At 39.1% G+C, this 14,155-nt stretch overlaps 2 protein-coding genes across 8 annotated transcripts in view; one reads left to right on the top strand and one right to left on the bottom strand.

The window, feature by feature from the left end:
* Positions 1 to 14,155, top strand: part of ephb2b (eph receptor B2b) — a 150,726-nt gene that overhangs the window by 23,389 nt on the left and 113,182 nt on the right. The gene's annotated exons all lie outside the window — the stretch shown is intronic.
* lactbl1b (lactamase, beta-like 1b) overlaps positions 1 to 14,155 on the bottom strand; it is an 89,345-nt gene that overhangs the window by 74,139 nt on the left and 1,051 nt on the right. The window lies entirely within an intron of this gene.

Genomic DNA, 14,155 nt, shown 5'->3' with positions numbered 1-14,155 from the left:
AAATTTTTCCTGCTGTAAAATATTTTGCACTCTTTTTGTGCATTGCACAATTTTAACACTTGCACAAAATGAACCCTAATGCCAGGTGTGTGCCAGAAAGGTTATAATCAGTAGGCTATCAGTCAGTAGGTTACATTCGTCCTCAACTGTTTTTAACTGCACCTGTGGGTGATTTTGCAATGTACAATGAGTATAAGCCAACATTTTTTTTTTTTAAATACATTTTTCTTACAGCATATTATTTAGTGATGCACCAACATGAATTGGCAGCTAACGACTGAGCCAAAGGACAAATTTTTATCGGAATAATAAATTCTTAAAGTGATTACACTAATCTCCTTCAATAGCTATGACTTTACAATAACATGTAGGCTCCAATTACTTCATGCATTTTAAATAAAATAAATAGAGCAAAGTAGTTATGCTTGTGTCAGTGTTGATCAATGTAATATTGACAGAGATCTTTCTTCACACTGTTGTGCTGTGCAGAAAAACAGGACCCCTCAAAAACATATTATACAAGAGACATTTCAGGCTCTCAGTCTCCCAGTCAGTGACAAGTTCACCTCGACCTCTGCCTTTCTCATTTTGTGGGCTCAGAGGCAGCTGTTCGAATCGAGATAGATTGTATATGCAGGGCTCAGGTCTGGGAAATCAGGGGGACTCTCTGCAAACAATAATCAAATATTTTTGTTGGAAAGCAACGAGTTCTACACAAGCGTACAAAACTGCTTTCTCTGTCAGCAGTGCATTTAATATGCTCATTACTCAGGTCTGTCTTGGCATACCGGAGCAGGGCAATGCATTACACTGATCGAATGTGTTCAGAGCATTAGCTGTGTGCAGAAAAATCATTTCTAGTTTTCTAATTAAGACTGGAGTTGGAATGCATCTTATACTCTCTGAACCTCTCCCCACGGTGCCTTATGATGGATGGCAAAAGAAGTGATGGACTCTTCATAGATGTGGCCAACCTTATATTACCTCCACATTAGGTAAGCCAAGACAACTGGAACCAGATGTGTTGTTGTTTTAATTCACAAAGGACCATCCTATTTCTATGAATTAACAACTTTTCACTCGTAGAAGCAGGGTGCTTGTGCACACTTTCCAATCATTCACCTTCACCTTATCCTGTCCTAGATGAGCTTTAATCTTTAAAACTGCTATGAAGGAATGTGATGGCCATTGTTTTTTGTTTTTTTTTTTTACCTTTGGCAACTTATAGCTGGCACTCAACACCTCAGCTGGCACAAAAATTGGTGGAATGGATACCAAAAAGTAAGTTCAGTCAGGACTGGAAGTTGTACTTACTTGACTCTTCGCCTAAGGCGCTGGTAATGTTTCTGCTGGATCTAATCCAGCACTAGCGCTCTATGGCATACTAGCCTACAAGGATTATATGTGTCAGCCTTGTTGTTGCAATGATCTGTTTTCCCATTGATTGAGAGGAGAGAGCGAGAGCTTAGGGTGCTATTCATAGTAAGCGTTTGAAGTATAGGCAGAAATAGATGTAAAAACTAAGGCAGGGATTCTTCTTTTGTCTGTCCTTCCAGATTATTTGCTTAGAGTGCTTTTTGAAGTCACGATTAAGGTGAACAATGGCCTTATTTTCGAGAATGGTGAGGCTCACACGTCAACGTCCTAAACTGATTGGCTGGGGAGCTGCTGGATCATTTCAGCCTCATTTTGCGTACAAACATGAATTCAGGCAGTAAGACACACTCTGGAAAGAAAATGAGATTTTTAATCTGCTCTTTTCAAGTCATTATAGGCGTTTTGGACACTGACGGCTCCATGCGCTAAATGGATTGGATGTTGTTGGGCAGTGTAAGTCAGGCTACAGCTGGATTTCTGCCTGCTTGGGAGATTGAACTCTCTGCTTGACTAGCTCCCTCTCTGATGTCTTGCCGTGGCTCATCTGCACCCTGACAGTGTGGTCCATCTGCCCTGGACTGGCCTCAGAGGCTGTCAGTGCTGTCAGGCTGCTAGAAGCTGTAGATGGTTGTCTGGAACATGCAGCTCACTCTCACCATCCCCAGATTGGCCTCAGTATGGTATATGATGCACGGCAGTGATTAATGAAGACGCAACATCATGTCTGAGCCTTGGCATGAGCGGTTAACACACATGCTCCAGACGTGTCGAAGTACTCAGTTGGGTGAGACGGGTTCAAATTTCTCATGTTCAAAACAAATATAGAAATATAAATAATTATAGGAATAATTTTTATATTTTTGTCCATTTTAGTCTAGATTTGTGACAAAATGTCCTGTAGACTCTATAGAGGCTATATTGGTATGATTGTTTGATCTTTTTTAAATTATATCTCCAAATATTTTTTTCTCTTAGATGTCAGGTTGGTTCTCGCTATTTCCTTGGAAGTATATTTGATTTTTTCACTTCAAAGGAACAGAGCTGTGAGGTACAAGAAGCCCAAAGCCACTTTTAAATTCAGCACACCTCAAATAATCCCAGTCTTGATTAACCCTGTCCCCATCATTCACTCCCAGTGATTGTACCTTCATTCGCAAAATCACACCAGGAACGGCCTGTGTTTTCACAGAAAGCTAAACTTGAATTTTGTCAAGGACTTCTCTGTGATAAGTGAAACCTTATGTTCACACATCAAACAAACGCCTAATCATCAGTGATTTGGAGACAGATACATAATACTCACACTCAGTCAAACCCAATTACGTATTCTGTCCCAACAGAATTACATTCAAAGCTGTGACATAAACACCCGCCGATGAGGAATGGGAGGGGAAGTGACACCTTGACCTCACTTTAGTGCTGATTGGCGCAGCTCGCCTGAGGATTTTTTTACGTTTTTTTTTTAAGCTTTAAGTTTTGATAGAAAAGCAATGAGTTTTCCAGTGTAGCTGAAAAGAGTTCGGACTAGCCGCATTATTTTCCTATGTTAAGATATAGCATGGTCTTGCTTCTTGCTGATTACAAACAGATCTTGTATGTCTTGGGCAGATTGTGCAAATGAATTAATAAAAAGCGGGTGTTATGGTCAGAAATTAATAGGCAGAATTCTTTTTTTTTTTTTTTTTGTCCTGTTGTGCTACTGGATCATCATTTCGGGAGTAGCTAAAAAAATGGTGACGCTATTAACTTAACTGTGTTTTTCAGTGTGACATGAGCTGTTTTCAAAAAACCTTTTCAGTGAGTTACATTACTTACTACATTGCTACTTCTGTCTCATTGTATTCCACATTTATCACTGCAGAATGAACTAATCATCAAATGCGTTCTCCAAAACTGTCCGCAATCCCTCTTGTATGAAGCATTAATTTGACTACAAAAAGAAGAGTTCTGTGTGGGAACTCGCTGAATAGTTATTTTTGATCCAGTTCAATTAAATTAACCATTTCAACAAACTGATTCATTTAGTGAACTGATTCATCTTAGTAAACCAATTAAATTTAGTGAATCAGTTTGTTCAGATAGTTCATTTAATTGAACTGGTTCAAACTTAATGATTCAGCGAGTCAGTGCACAGCAGTTTCTTATTTGTAGCCAAATTAATTTAATGCTGTCATCCTTAATGAGACTTATTGTTTTTGTCAAATATACTGTGTTCATTAATAATAATAATAATAATGGCAATCATAATAATTTAAATAATAATTAATACATTATTATTAATTAAATAATTTCGTATTTTGTGTTTGAACATAGCTACTTTTTGTTAGTGTCTTTCTGATTCCTGATTACTGAAAGTCATGCAGACTGCTGGAAAAATGTTGACCAATAGCCAAATAGCTATTCAGATATTGTTTTAGTAAAATTAAAGCAACATTGTGCTGTGTAACACTCACTTTTCCTGATTCAATTAATTCTGGATGAATACAATTTAAGTCTACATTTTTCTCACTGAATGTCCTGTTTCCCCAAGAAATATCAAATTATGGAAGTATAATGGGTTGCAAACTGTCACTCACATAGACTTTAAAAATGCGTTTTATAACTTTACAAGGATGGATTTCTGTTTTATGAGACAAAACTCATTCTGGTCACAATGGGACATAATCTATATGTGATTCACTCAAATGAAGTGAACAGCAGCTGCAGGAGGATTACTCTGTAATCACTGGCACTGGGCTGCATTCTAAAGTGAGGCAAGCCAACACTCATCGATTTTTGGTCAGTGCCGATGCTAAATGTGTTATCTAAGAGAAGTGACCTACAGTAATTTGTGTGCCACAGAAAGACACAGCTGGACTTATTGACAGAGAGCGACTCTATTCAGTCTGAGCAGAAAATATCCTCCAATAAGCCGAACCATGCTCCTTTCTGATCTTTACGCCTCTCAAATTAATCTGAGAAGGCTTTAAAAGGTATGAAAGATATCTTGATCTCTACATATGGCTAAAGTAAGTCTATGGAAACATTTTTGACCGTTTTATTATTCACCAGGTGAAAATCATATGTGTTAGATGGCTTAGAAAAGTGGAAGCACACTTCTCTTGAACAAGCCACATGATTTATGAGTTAAATGCTGAAACCTTATATTTAGGTTTGGGGTGCTCTCAAATCCCTGACTCTTAAGAAAGTGCGATAACATTAGTGATGCTTGTCTTAAAAAACAGCTCTAATTAACTGCAAAGGTCAGCCATGATATCTCAAAGGTTTTCGGGGTGGTGGTACTAATGCCAACAGGAATGAAATGTCTCATTCTCTGGGACTCATTTCTCTGGCAGTAATTGTACTGTCAGGGGGATTCACCAAGTCAAGCCCTATGTTGGCTCTAAAGCCATCTTTCACACCGCTAGAGAAGTGGCAGGGCTGCCATACAATAACTGTAGTCTAAAAATAGGCATGATGGTCAAAGCAAGAGAGGGCTCTGTGCTAGGTGCCAATGAAAGCACAGCAGGATTGCAGTATGCTCTTCTTTTGCTTGCTTTTGCAGCAATAGAGTGTCACTACTTGTTACAGATGTTTATTTTGAAAAGATGCATTGAAAGGTGTTGTAAGCAATTCAAAACCATTCTGCCATTTTATATCTTACCTTTCTCCTAAACCCTGTCCTTTAAAGACCTATCAGCAGACCCAAAGACACAAAATTGATCTTCTTCATGAAATAAGAGCTGATACTGTATTGTAGATAAAACTATTCTTAGATAAATGATCGCATTCAATGAGAGAATATAAAGAGACATTATGGGGAAAAAAACAAACAAACAATGTAAGTCAATGGCTGCCAGCAGCTATTTTACCAGTATTCATCAAAATATTCTTCTGTTTGACAGAAGAAAGAAAATTATATGGGTTTGGAGCAACTTTAAAATGGATTTATGAAAATCATTTTGATCGCGGCTCATTGATAAGGCCCAATAATTCAAGGCAGAGAGTAATCAAAGAATACGAAAAAAAAATATGCATCAGGATTTGAACACAACCATTAAGAAACACAAACGCTCTTAATAATTATAAGAATTTCTTGAAGTATTTCTATTTTTCAATGTAAAATATATTAAATTATAATACAAAAAAATACATTAAATTGTTTTTTAATGGCTTAAATGTTGCATTTTTAAGCATAATAGACATTAAAAAATCTTTACAATCCCAAATGTTTGAACAGGTGTTCATATTAATGATTTAATAATGATAATGATAATAATAATAATAATAATAAAACCCCCTGCGCCTTTAAAAGCACGCTGTTGTCAGAACTGTGGACTATCATTTAGCACAAGTTTTAACATGCTGAACTGTTGTGCTCATAAGGGTAACGCCCAGTCTTTTTTTCTGGGCAATGTGAAATGTAGTGGCCCTCAGTGATGTCCACAAACCTGAGCGATGACTAAACTGTGTGCCATAGTGTTTTCCACTCCATTGCACGTCATCTAGGCTTGATACATCACCCCTGAGGCAATTATGCACTGGACAAAATACTGACGCAGTCTATTATATCCCCTTTTTTTGCCAGTTCACAGCATAATGTGCCACATCCACAACCATACACACAAAATAGAAGAATTTTACGTGCCAACAGCTGAATTTATTCATACTAGAGGACGCAAAGGTGTCTTCGCTCTCTGTCTCCCGGTTTTATGTGAGTGGTGCGTTGGCGCCATTCCAGCCTGGATTCAGGCGAAAATGGTGTTCAGCTGAGTGTGAAAAATAGGGTTCACCCTGTCGGTTACACTGCTTCAGCTCACACCGCTTTCCTCACCCTCCCTTCCTCCTGGCGCTGATCACTCCCAGATTAAGTCCAACTTCTATATTCACCTGGACAAGCGTGCTTTTCAGTCTAACACAATGTAATCTGACATGCGGTCTGCCTATGCACAGCAGGCCAGACAAGTCCTGGCTGATTTACCCCTCAGTTTGCATAAATGCATCTATCTCCTCAGCAGGGAACATATCACCACACTCTCTCATCTCTCATTCACATATTTCTCTCTCTCTCCTGCTCTTTTCCTCTCTCCTTCCCTCTTAATGCACATCCTTCACGCTAAAGAGCAGCAGTGCCTCTCAACCATCAGGTCCGGGATTTGTGGAAGTTTGCTGAGAGCTTTCGACTGATTAATCAACGTAAAACTGAACATTGAAGAGGAGGACGTCTCGTCATGCTGTGCCTATTGTCACCTTCTCAATGGCTGTGCTTGTGTTTAAAGAGGATACCAGACTGTAGAGAGTAGGTGAGATTTGCGTTCTTCACGACAAAGATGGCAGCTTGTGTCTGAGAGGCACTGAGATACTTGACATTTTACTCTGGGTAAAATATAATGTATGTGAAATCCAGTATCTCATCAGAAGGATCTTAGACGTCATAGATGTCACTACTGTTGACTGTAGAGTATTGAGAAAGTGAATTTATTATTATTCATCTCTAGGTTTTTCTGGCCCTATTGATGGATTAGAACCAGGGTCTTTATTGATTTGAACATCTCTGTATAATTTAGGTGTGATTTATTTTATAAAGGATTCATTTATTTTTAGATGATTGTGTGTGCAGTACACGGTTGCGGTCCGGCAGTGCGTTCCAGGAGCGGTGCGTCTGCAGAAGTGCAGAGATCGCTTTCGCTGCAAGCGCTGAATTAAAGTGACAGTGCATTGTTTGCGGTAAATATGAACATGGATCAACACAAAAATGAATGCACAGTCAGTGCTGCTTCTGCACCGCTTACGTACCACACATGGACTGCATATGCACTGCAAACGGAGTATGTATGAACCTGGTGTAAAAGGCCGCCTCACATACAGCTCACAAAATCAGGCTTGTGCTGTGTAGGCTATATTGTACAACAATTTCATGATTGTCAAAACAAAAATGCAGTGCATGATCAAACATTTAGGTGAGATAAATATGTATTTCTTTTAAAAATGTTTGAAAAATGGGGCTCCACCCCTTCAAATTATAAAATCCCCTTTCACAAGAGTCACATAAGAGGGGAATTCATTTTCAAAAATGAAATTCAGGCCTAAAAATCTTAAAAATCTAATGTCTAAAAATCTTGATTGGATCATTACTATAAATAATTCTACATGATAAAATGAAGGTTTTAAAAAGATTGGTATCGCTGATCGTATTGGCAGATACTGCTTTCTGTGATCGGCGATCTGCGATTGGCCTCAAAAATCCTGATCGGAGCACCCCTCTTAAAAACACTTGAGCATAAATAATGACAGAAACGCAATTTTTCAGTCAACTATCCCTTTTTATTGTATGTTCTGTAATCAGTGATCACCGCCACACACCAAGGGCAAGTAACGTTATCTGAGCCCACTATGCCATCAGCATATTGTGTTCATTACAGTGAAAGGCTCCAGCTCTTCTGTGCTTACATGTCAAGGTTTTCCTGCCTGCCTTCTGTGCTGCGTTCATCCCTCTACTGCTCACTGCAGCCCTGATCGCAGCCTGAGGCACCGTGACACAGACATGCACACACGCTGCTGCTTACTGACCTACGACCTTGTCAGTTGAGAACCAATCTAGAAATAAGAAACAGAGAAAGAAAGAGGGGAGAGAGAGGGAAAAAAGAGAGCCTGCTAGTTGGACAGGATTTGAAGAGGCTTTTTTTAAAAAGATGTCATTCTTGTGACATCTTTCTGATCTGAAGCACGGTAGCACCAGTTTTGTTTATGTTGCACTATATGGCGTGAATCAAAGCATATCACTGAGTGTTTTCTCTCTGCCTTTCTCGCAGAATAAACAGCGTCATTGCATAACGCAACAAAATGTAAGTAGGACAAATGCTTAAAGTCTTAGAAACAGACCCTGTGAAATCAAAGTTTGAGTTTGCTTTTAGGCTTTTAGTCTTTGTGTATGAGCTTTTAGGTGATCTATGCTAGTGTACTCCTTAATGTTTTCACTTTTAGTAGATACTCAGATACTCAGAAGAAGAAGAAGTCTTCTTACAAAAAAAAAAATACTACAAAAAATGTTTATGACTCATCCTGCACTATGTAAATTTTTGTCCAATCAAATGCTCTCTAGAATGTGAATGTCCCTCCTCCTCAGACAAGAAAAAAAAAAGAAACTGTTTTGGTAATATGGAAATATATCAACACTGGAAAGGAAGCAGCACACATACAGTGATTTCATAGGGGGGTTTAGGTGGAAAGCCATAAATTCAGGGTTTTCTAAATTTGTGTGTGATTAAGAGTGTGTTCTAGAGTGTTAAGTTGTTTTCATTATTCATCTCTGCTGCCACAGCCACCATTGTCGTAAGCTTTAACGGTTTCTGCGTCAGGCGGAAAGAGAACCTTGCATTTTGTGACTCGGGTGGACAAACAGGAGAGTAGTTATTATTCAGTCCTTCCCATTTTTTTGTTGTTTAGACTTTTTGAAAAGAGTTAGCAATTTGAGGGGAGTCTATAGAGTGTGTTGAGCAGCTCATTTGCCTAATCTTGGGAACTAGAGTGGAAGCTGGCAGTATAATAAGGAGCATGGCTCGTCTAGGGGTGGGGGCCCGGAGCTCAGGCTAAAGTGGGCAAAGGGGGAAGGGGACACTCTGAAAGACATGAAGGTATTAATCAGACAAAAGGGGCAAGTCTGAACAGAAGAAGAACGCTAGTGGAATGGTCAAGCATTTTGCATTTTCATAGCTTTTGTCCAGATGGATAGAGAGCGAGTTTGATGGAGAAGGCGAGCGAGTGAGAGAATGAGGTGCTGAAGAAAGAGGTGTCATTCTATGCAGGCTTAGCGGCTCGTCACACAGCAAACATTTGTCCACTTTTTGGAGTGCCGGGGACAGGGCTGGAATGCGCGCCATGCGCCACATTTCATCAGGAGCGAATTGCCCAGAGCGTGGTTCTGCGTCGCTGAGCGTTAAAGGGCAAACAATTGAACCCCCAATAATGGAACACCAACCCAGGGTTTTAGTTGCTCTAAAAATGCATCAGGGACCCTACGCTCTACGGAAAAAACTGAACTACTGCTTTTGTGTGCACAAACTGCGAGATGGTCCACTCGCAGGTAGCTTAGTGCTTTTTGGCCAGCTGTAAATTAAGTGGACCACATCAGGGCAAATGAGACAGGAAAACAGGATGAAGTGCATCTGCTCTTTGGTGGCACATGCCAGGCTATGGATTAAGGAGCTGTTATTGTATTTGATTGGATTTTCATGTTCCGTTTCACAGTAGACCACCTGCCCATGTATTTACATCTGATTGTTTAATTAACCCCCATTTCCCCTTCACTCACAGTCCCTAGGGCCAAAACAAGCCATTCACACACACGCACACGCACACATACACACCTCCTCACCGAACCCATGAACACACTAAACACCAAAGCATCTGCATCTCAAACCTCAAATGGCAGTAATGTCGTAATGACATGGGCATTATCTGGCGTAATCTAGCAGCAAATTCATCATAATTAATTAGGAACAACAATTCTCCATTTCCTTCATCCTTCTCCCTCAAGAGCCGAGCACGGCATGGTTGGCTGCTTACTCTAGTCTACAGCACTGAGCCCAGAGCTTTGGCAGGACCGCAGACATAGATACCCTCCCTTCCATTCATTCTGCATGTAAATCAGTTTCTGTAAATGTCATGCAGTTCTTTTCACAATCTTTAAAGATATGTCAGTGGTGCTTGCCCATGCAAAAGTCATCAACATGATTCTAGGGTGGTTGCCAGTGTGCCTCCTTGCAGTTGCTAAGCTGTTCTGAGTGATTTGCTAGGATGTTCTGAGTACTAGGGTGTTGATAGAGCGTTCTATGTGGTTGCTAGTAGTAAAGGGAGTAGTTCTAATGCATTTTAGGTGGTTTTGGTTTGTTCTGGGTGGCACTGATATGGGGTTAACTTGTTCTGAGTGTTTTTTAGTACATTCTATGCAGCTGCTAGGTTTTTGAGTAGTTCGGATGTTCTGTGTGGTTACCCAGGGTATTGCTATGTGGTTGCTAAAGGGGTCTGAATAGTTTTAGTGCATTCTATGTGATTTCTGGGACGTTTTTGTTTGATCTGGGTGTTTACCAGGGCATTGCTATGGGGTTACTAAGGTGTTTCAAGTTGTTTTGCATTCTTTGTGATGTCTAGAGTTTTCTGGGTTTCTAGGGTAAATTGGACCAGTTAGAAAAATAATAGCACATCTCTCTTCAACAAACCACACTGTTGTAGGTATTTATTTATATCACAATATATTTCTTAACTTCGGTTCATATATAAACATTAGCGTTTACATGCACCCTCTTAATGCGATGAGATTTTGGCAATATTGCGATTTAAACTTCTCATGTAAACGCAATACTTCAATTTAAAATAATGCGATTAAGCTCATAATCGGAACAAGCATAATCGTATTAACATAGGTGGCGTACACCGATTTTAATCGAAATGTACAGGCATGTAAACACCTTAATCGGAGTAGCCTATTGCCGCTCTGACTAAAGTGCGCATGTGCTCGTGACATGAATGGCGCGACACCTGTAATAATAGGCAGATTAGAAACGATGGCGGGGAAGAAAGCATCGCATTTCTCGGGAAAACACAACTCGCTGCCACCAGTCTCTGTTCCTTACCCTCATCCAGAAACGGCGAGCAGAACGCGACGGCAGCATATGCAAACGAATAGGGTATATGTCGAACGTCACCTGACCAAACCCGGAAAACAGGTCTCATCGCTTCCGCTTGTCGGAGAACGTATTAATAGCAGTATTAAATAATGGCGATATCAATGGACTTTTAAGGTAATCAGTTAAATTAGCTAGATGTTTTTATTGTTGACGTTTTATTCGACTTTTATATATAAATGTTACTGAAAATAATAAAAATAAAAAACTTTTATATATCAATCCACATATGTGATGGACATTGGTTATGATTATCTTTATTGTCTACTTTGAAGGCTTCTTGAGTAAAACAGCTTCATATTTAACGGGGCATTTGCAAAACGATAATGGAAATTGTAAACGGGAGTGAAGAGCTTTGCTCTTGACATGCAAACATCATAATGCGATTAAGTCCTTACATTATTCGTGCGCATGTAAACGTAGTCATTGATGTCTATGGTAGCGATCAAAATAGAGTTAATCCCCTTTTGAAAGTAACTGGCACTTCAAATAATGTGTCGATTGCATTGTTTTGCCACCTAGTGACAGTTAAAAATCTTTTTTCAAGAGATTTGTTCAAAAACGCTGATTAATCCATTAATAAATAAAACAAGTGAAGTATTTATGAGTGAGTCAATGAATAATTCATTCAAACCATTTTTTCTAAATTTTAATATTAAAAATTGGTGTATTTAATATATGTTGAAGATATATATATATATATATATATATATATATATATGTTTAGTAATTCATTCAAATTAATTAAACACTTTTAAATAGACTGCAGCAATAATATTTTGTCACACATTATTTTGTTTAGTTCAGAATCGTGGGAGAATCGTGATCTCAATTCGAGACAAAAAAAATCATGATTCTCAATTTATCCAGAATCGTGCAGCTCTACCGCTTTTCCACTATCGGGCCGAACGGTTCTAAGAACCGTCAGGTACGGTTCCAGTTGTTTTTCCACATGAGCCTGGTACGGCGCGGCACGATTACAAACCGTTCTCGGCCCGGAATTCTCGGCACGGTTAGACAACCATGCTGAGCCGTGCTGGTAGAGTGCGTGTGCGTGACGTCGCCACTCAGGATCTGTCACTTGACTGTTGCCTGGCTGCTAGTTTCTCCGTAGCTTGCTAAGCGCACTATTTTGAGCAATGTAAACACAAATTAGTAATAAAGTCTAAAGAAATTTCTGATCATCCTCCATAACGCGGTGGTTATTTACACCTCATATCATATGTAAACACTTGTGTTACCACGGCAATGAGTGACGCATTTGAATTGCATTCCAAAGAGATCCGTTATCAGCCCCGCAGTGGAAAACGAAACCGTATTCGTGCTGACTGGCCCGGATCGGCACGGAACGGTTAAGCAAAGAGAACCGTTCGGCCCGATAGTGGAAAAGCGGCTTATGTCTGTCTATAAACTTCTGAAGAAAGAATTTGACAAGTCTATGAAACCTCCTCCTATAAAACTGTGTAATATTTTAGACATAAAAACAGTGCAAATAAATTCATGTTAACCTTTTATTTGTATTTAGCCTTCATACAAACAAGACATGTGAAATCACCGTCATAAGACTCTCAGACTCACCTTATTAATATTAATATCTTTAACTTTAAACTATAACCTAGGCTGATTACTCTTATAGATTGAAACAAAATGCTTCAGCCAAGATAAATAATATAAAACAGTGCTCAGAGTTGCTGCAGAAAACCAAAAAAAAAGAGTGAGCAACAAGAAAACACATGTTGCTGGAGTGCCTTATTTGAAAATGCAAATTCATTCTGTGCCAGCAGGAGGTGCTTTTGGAGAAGCAGAAACATTGGTAACACATGGTATTGTTTGTTGAAATATTGGAAATGTTTAAAAATCATAACACTGATAGCTATTGGAAAAAAATATATATATATTGTACAATATATATATTGTAATGTATATTGATATTGAATTATTGTCCAGCCCTAATTATAGGTAACATTTATTCACCAGAACAAGGGCAAGTTTTAATATTTGCTGTTATAGGGGTTTGTTCTAATCACTAAACCTTTGGATGTGTAAGAGTAATAAAAATGGTTGCTTTAGAAAGCACCAGTAAATATTTCATAACATGAATTCTTATTTGACTATGAGAAGGCCTCTGCCAGCTGTAAGCAAAACATTTCAACTTTTCAAACTGTAGAAAGCTCAGGTGAACGAGTCTCACCCAAACAGCAGGGATCGGATTTCGCTGTACGTTTTAGCACAACATTTGATTAGAGTAAACATTTCAGTCACACTCGTCACAAGTGAATGATTAATTTGAAATTGATGACATGCAACTATAGCCTTGTTAAACAAGCCTGCCCCACTCTGAATAGCTAATCTGGTTAACAGGTGTTAATGATAAATGCTGCCCAAAGCGCTCACATCAAGTTACAAAGATTTAAAGTTAATCTAGTGTGAGAACGAGCCACTCATGTTACTTGTCTTTTTTCAACGGAAGAGAAACTTTCTCATGTCTGGCCAGAAATTCTGTTTCAATCTTTGACTAGTGCGTTCCCTCGTCCGCAGCCTCTTAGATTGTCAAAGTGAGAGAAATGAGGTCAGAGTCACAATGAGGGAAATCTGAGCAGATTCCTGTTTGTTTTCTCTGGTTTCCATTTCTCTAGCAAAGACCTCCTGCATTAAACGCTGCCAAGATCTTCTCCCTGTACCAAAGAACAAAAAGACTATAAAAGTATAAGCCAATTAATGAATAAATAAATGAGGTTGGGAGTGAATGCACAGATTTGGACACAAGGTTATAATGAGCATGCTGGCAAATGCGCACATCTTATGCAGGCACACATCCCTCTGAAGGGAACACACTCGAAAATTGATGCACACACACTCCCAGTGATAAGCCCAGTGAATTCGTTGCCAAGGGAATATGGCCATCCGTATCATAAAAGAATACACACGCAGGCGAGCTGGTCGCAGGACAGAATTTTTTCCATTTTGTCACCTCGACTTTTAAATTAAAGTCAGCTGCAGAACGCATAACTTATTCAGCCATCAGACACATTTGTCATTCCACTCTTTATATTCATCGGGGAAAGATAATGATAGGAGAGTATGGGTTTGGAAGACACAAAATTGAATTTGCACAG

This window comes from Onychostoma macrolepis, chromosome 11 (genome assembly GCF_012432095.1).
Source record: "Onychostoma macrolepis isolate SWU-2019 chromosome 11, ASM1243209v1, whole genome shotgun sequence".
In the NCBI taxonomy this organism is placed as follows: domain Eukaryota; kingdom Metazoa; phylum Chordata; class Actinopteri; order Cypriniformes; family Cyprinidae; genus Onychostoma; species Onychostoma macrolepis.
This window is presented reverse-complemented; position numbering and strand designations above follow the sequence as displayed.